Genomic DNA, 6,654 nt, shown 5'->3' with positions numbered 1-6,654 from the left:
AAACCTCCTGCTCTGCGGCTCTATAAACAGCTGATTGCGGTGGTGGTGCCTTCATAAGTATTGCTTCTTTACTTTCACGACGGGTACAACCGGTGATGGAACTCATGAAAGTGGTATTGCTGACGAAAACGAATACACTTCTTGCTCCTCGAGTGTAGTAAGATCTTGTTGCTAATGGTGCCATAAAGTCGATCAAATATTGTGGAGCCTGCTGCGGCTCGGCTCTGCATGCCTAGCTCTCCAAGTACGAGTTTTACCTCGACCACATCCTCATTTTGATATTTATAATATCAAAAGGAGAACATAATTATCACAGTAAATGAGATAGCAAATATATATATATATATATATATAACGCATATACCGTCCTCAACTCAAACTAGAAAATCCTTACGGACTCTATACATGAATCCTAAGAAACTCTATCCTAGCTCCACGACTTGACATAGGATGATCCTAAGGATACTGCAACTAGAGCTCTGATACCAACTGTGACGCCCCTGGGTTCACACAAGGCTGCTGTCCTCGGTGAAACCAAGAATGTCAAACCTGCCATGCACCACACCGTGCAATAACATGTTTCACCATCACAATTAACATCTCTCTAGTAGAGTCAACAACAGGTGTAGGTACAAAAGCAAGTAAAAGATAATACAAGAGATACTGATGAAATGAAAGAGATCAAAAAAAATATTTCATCATCCAACATATAGAAATACAAAGTCAATATCTGAAATGAATAAACTGGAGTTCTTATCAAATCTCAAATACAACAAGTCTGAGTAAAGAAAATAAGGAACACAGCATTTACAACATCTAGAATAAAGTCCTCAAATATCTAAACAAAGTCTACAGTGGAGCTCCATAAATAAAATAAAACTATGAAGGAAAGATGGATGCTAATGTACATCGCCATCAACCTGCGACTCTCCGTGCACCTGACTCGTTACCTGAAATGGGTGGGACAACGAGCGTCAAAGCGCTAGCGAGTAACATCACAACCAACCCCAAGGGAGAGGGCTCATTGTATACAGAAAGTACAATTATTACATAATAGTTAAAATCATTATTCCTAGCAAATAATGGGTTTTAGTATTTAGGAAATTACAACACGAGCATAGGTACGTCGAGCGAAATAATCCAAACAAGGAAACCCTCATGTATATACCTTTTATCTCAAATTGTAAATCCCTAATCACCAAACCCAAAGTCTAATACATGAATAATAAACTGAAAGAAACAACTCATCTCAATACTTAATCAAAAGTCACGTCAAAACCATATAAGTGTCAAATGTCAATATCACATAAGTGTCGTGTCCAGTCTAGGTAGCTATCATGTCCAAATCTCATGTAATCAAGTTATGTCCTGATTTAGATGAGTGTCATACTTATAGCTTAACAAATGTCCAGCGTGTGGTCTAATATGTAAATGTCCAACACGTGGTCTAATATGTAAATGTCCAACACGAGGACTGAAATAAATTGTAGCCCAACACGAGGACTTCAATGGATTATAGTCCAACACGAGGACTGAGTAAAGTGAATGTCCAACACGATGACTGAATGGAATGAGTGTCCAACACGAGGACTAAATAAGTAATGCATGTCCAACACGAGCACTGAAATAAATTGTAGCCCAACACGAGGACTTCAATGGATTATAGTCCAACACGCGGACTGAGTAAAGTGAATGTCCAACAAATGGACTATAAGTAAAGAGGTGCAATTGTCAAAGGTATATGTGGAAAGATATACATATCCTAAACTCGCACGTGTCTCGATGTACGGGTCTAAACTTGTGTCAAAAGTGTCAACTCACATGAATAGACAAGTCACTATCATTGCAATGTAGTGTCAGATAATCAAGGCGACCCCTCGGGCGTATAAAATACACAACCAAAACAAATATATACACAAACAGCGCGGCGGTCGACCGCAGAGACCACTCCGGTCGACCGCGCATAGGGCAGAGGCATTCTGCTCGACTGAACGCCCAGCGGTCGACCGCCGCGTCACACGCGGTCGACCGCAAAACTGACAGAAGCTTTTCCAGGTTTTGATTTTTTACATCATATGCTACAAGAACTATACTTATATGTAAACTAGCATTTTAGGCTCAATAAATCTCAATAAAATCATTAGAAAACCCATAAAAACGTGGGTGAAGGGCTGGGGGCGATGTCACTCACCTGAGGGGGGTTGATGAACACCCAAAACGATCCTCCTTCAATCTGAATCGCGAAACCCCACCGAAATCCTTCGAAACGCCCTAAAAACGCCAAAATCCGAGCTAGGGTTTGAGAGGAGAGAGAGAAGGGGGGCTGAGGCTATTAGGGTTTGAAAGAAGGTTCTGAGAGCTTCAAAACGAGTATATATAAGTAGGGTAACAACCGGGTTTGGTATAAACAAAACCAACCCGAAACAGAACTGAACTGGCGTCTGTACGCTGAGCGGTCGACCGCAGCGACCACGGCGGTCGACTGCTCAGAGTTCTGGGCCATGCTCAGACTGGGGTTCGGTAAAAAGGTTGTAACTTTTCCATATGATCTCAAAATGAGGTGATTTAAGATTCGTTGGAAATCTATTGAAGAGATCTACAACTTTGGTCTTATACACTTTTCCAGATTCTAATTGAATCAGTATATATGAAAAACATCAAAACTCATAACTGGTCAAAATCTCAGATTATCACTATTTGCCTTTGTGCATGTTTTGTGTATTTACACTCATATATTAATATAAGCACAATCAATGATTTCGCATAAATCGATATTTTTAGATTGAACAAATATTTTGAATCTAAAGCACCATTAAGTATAGGGGGAAACATTGAATTTTGGAGCAATACTAGAATCATAGCCTAAACAAGATGCATCATTTATATCCATAATTTGTAACATTATTTTCACCATATAACATATTTATAATTATTTATCATACTATATTCAAATTTTTGGGGTTTTACACTAAGCATCAAGCAAATATAAAGCGAAGACACAGGTCCCCGATCACAGTAGCGAGAATATAATAAACAACTCAGAACAAAATAATACATATCACAACTGAAACATCATCCCAGACATAATATTAGGGCCAAACATGCCCTTATACAAAACTATCTGAATACTGGGGAATATAAAAATAGTACATCGACCAACAGAAATAAAAGTACTGGAAAGGAAACTAGGATCATCAGCTAACTAAAGAGGTAACTAAGCTTCGACTTGTTCTTCTGCTCCGTCTGTAAAGCCTTCCTGCGGAGGATCCTCTGGCTCCTGTACTACTCCGAACTGTAGCTATCCGTCCTCTAAATCTGACGTACATCCCGAGAGGAAAGGAGTACGTCAGCGTGCATGGCACACGACAAGATCCCAAAAGGAAGAATAGAAACGGTCGTGTGACCAATGCTGGCAATAATAATGGAAAACATGCAACTAAAATACTAATAATCTAAATATAATTTACTACTAGAATAATAATCAGAATAATTCAAAATCAATCAGGTAACGAGGTCATGCAGCTAGCGATCAGAATAATCATCCAAGTATAGGGTTATACACTACATGGAATTAATACTTAAATATCTACAACAAGAGACGTAGTACGTCGAAACCCTCATATATATACTATAGTCTCAAATTGTAGATAATTAAATATTAATCCCGATCTATGTATGAAAAGAAATATAACTGGTCTGTATCTCACAAGAAATCATACCTAGTCAAAAAACAAGGTCATGTAACTAGCCATTCTATAACAGGTCACTGGTCACATCTCACACAGAGTCAACACTCCTGTCATCGGATAACTGACTGTTCACAAATCCTCTACGTGCATTCAATCCCGCTACACATACGGCCAGAGGACTACACGTAAACCGTTTTCTGCCTGGTCCGAACTCAAGCAAAACTCGGGTGACGAATTCAATTCCCACTGACTAAAGTGATGTACACACTTCACTTTAGCCCTACAAACCAACCCCAGTGGCGACACCAACCACGGGCGCAAGCCTGGAAGATACATCAATAGTCTTATCCGATCACATGAACACGGACTTCCCCATCCCAACTCTTCTCGTTTTGCTAAGTCAACACAACACATGTCTCTATGTCTTATTCATGTCACACAGGTCACTTATAGTCATAAACTCCTAACGGTTCTCAATCACAACAAGGAACAATCAATGCAACTAATCATGTACAATAATATCATAGTATATAAGATAATCAAGTTTAAGAATTTGAGCCATAAAATTGTTCTAAAATAATAAAGTTATTTACTTAAAATAATTCCTTTTACAAAATGAGTTCTTTCAAAATAATCCCTTTTTCAAAATAAGTTATTTTCTCATTATAATAATTCTAAAAATAATCTTTTAAAATAATAAATTCATAAATTTAATAATAATCTTTTTATAAGATAAATTCTCATTGATTCAAAATAGTCTATTTTCCCAAATAATTTCTTTTTTTAAAATATTTATCATTCTAAAATAATTTCTTCCACAAGATAATTTCTAAAAAAATTATTATAATTATTCTAAAATGATTCTTTTTCCAAGATAATTCCTTTTAAATTATTATAATTTTCCTAAAATGATTTTGTTCTTAAATAAATTCTTTTTAATTAATATAATTATCCAAAAATGATTCTGCTACTGAAATAAAGTCTTTTAATTTATTATAATTATTCTGAAAATGCTATTAATCATATTAGTATGATATATTTAATATTATTCATCAATAATTCTACGTAGATAGTTATATCATAGATCTAAAATTATAGATAATTCATAATAAATACAAAATTCAGATATGAGCAAGTGGGATCTTGCCTTGAGTATATCGTGGACTGTAATGGGGGCCGTCGGGGTGGTTGCACAGTGTTACGACGGGTTTCGCGGAATCGACGACTACAATTACAATTAGAGTGTTAATGCGACGTGCGATATTCAAATGAGTACAACAATGTGTAGATAGGGAGCCCAAGTGAAAGGAATATACCGTGTGATAGACAACACGAAGGGCTACGCACCGGCGAAGGAATCAACGAAAACGGAGGTCGGAGTTGGCCAGAAAATGAGCGTGAAGTTGGCTCCGAACTACAGTTTTTTGCAGTGAAGCTCACAGATTCGGCTCGCTGTTCGGAACTTCTTCCTGCTGTGCAGGCTCGCCGAAGGTGGGAGGAGGTTATCAAGGTTTTCGGGTATCCCGGTAGGCTCCGATGGGGCTGTGCGGGGATTCCGGCGAGGTTGCCTCGGCCAAGGAGGTGAAGAGAGGAAATCGGAGGATGACTGGTGATGGCGTCGGTTGTATGTAAGAGGAGAGGTGGAATTGTGGCTATGCGGGGACTGACAGTGGCCTGAGTGGTTTGAGCTGGCGGTGGAGGGTGTGGGATCGTCGGGAGGAGGCCGAGCGGTAATGGAGATGAAGGCGGAGCCTCAGCGTCGGCTTGGGAGGCGGCGAGTGTGGAGCTTGAGCCCTTCGCGGTGGCTCTGGTGGTCGGAGGGGCGGTGCTTGGCTGAGTTGGTAACGTCAGAGAGAGATGCAGATGCTATTGGTGTTCGAAGGTGATGTTGAGGGAGGAGTCGGGTTTTGTAGAGGAGAAAGAGAGAGAGAATTGAAAATGAAAGGGAGAGAGATTTAGAGGGGAGAGGGAGACGAGCAGGAAGGAGAGAGATGATTGGAGAGAGAAATGAGAGTGAGAGAGAGTGAGACAGAGATTAAGAAAGAGAGAGTGAGCTGGAGTGAGAGAGAGTGTGAGAAAGAGAGAGAGATGATTGGAGAGAGAGTGAGGGAGACAGGAGAGAGAGAGAGACAGGGGTTGGTGGAACTCGTGGGCGGCTCTTTGGCGGAGTGTTTCGTCAAAAGAAGTGGGAAGAAATGGGGAGGGACAGAAACTAATGGGTTTGGCGGATTCGGCATGGAGCGGCGCTATTGCATAATTAAGGAAGTTAAATAGGAAAAGGTGAGTGCTAATGAATTTTGACGTGGAATACAGGAAATGCTGTACACGTTGTGCTGGGGTGTTATGAGCTACAATGATATATTTATTTTCAGAAGGTTGAAGTTAGCTGTGTAATGCGTGTGTAGATTGACTGCTAGTGTGCAGATTTATATATAATAATAATAATAATTACATTATTGCATAATTAATTAAAAGTTTCTAATGCAACGATTTAATTTATAATTAACAAAATCATTACAATAATTATAAAATTACATTTTTAAATTATAGAAAATTCTAGAAAATTGAGGAAATACAAATACTCTTTTAAAAATAAAAATTAATATTATAAAATACTAGAAAATTATTTTAACTAGTATTAAAAATTTACGGTCATTACATCCTACCCCCCTTAAAACAAATTCCGTCCTTGGAATTAAAGAACCCAAGGATAGAAATATTGAAATAAGATCATAGCACGTCATGACAAATATGTGGGCAAATGCTGAATGAGAAGCTGGATGTGTATATTATAAGTTATACAAAACACGATAGAGAATAATTTGAAAGGATCAAAGTGAATAGTCAATGCAAATTTATAAAGCAAATCAAGGTCATAATAAAGTCTGATATGTAGTATGAATAATATGAATGAGATAAGTATAACATAAAGAGAGTGAACACATAATTGAAAGAGATTGCACAG

The sequence above is a fragment of the Asparagus officinalis genome, chromosome 6 (assembly GCF_001876935.1).
Source record: "Asparagus officinalis chromosome 6, Aspof.V1, whole genome shotgun sequence".
In the NCBI taxonomy this organism is placed as follows: domain Eukaryota; kingdom Viridiplantae; phylum Streptophyta; class Magnoliopsida; order Asparagales; family Asparagaceae; genus Asparagus; species Asparagus officinalis.
The sequence above is the reverse complement of the archived record's forward strand: the minus strand, read 5'-3'. Positions refer to the sequence as shown.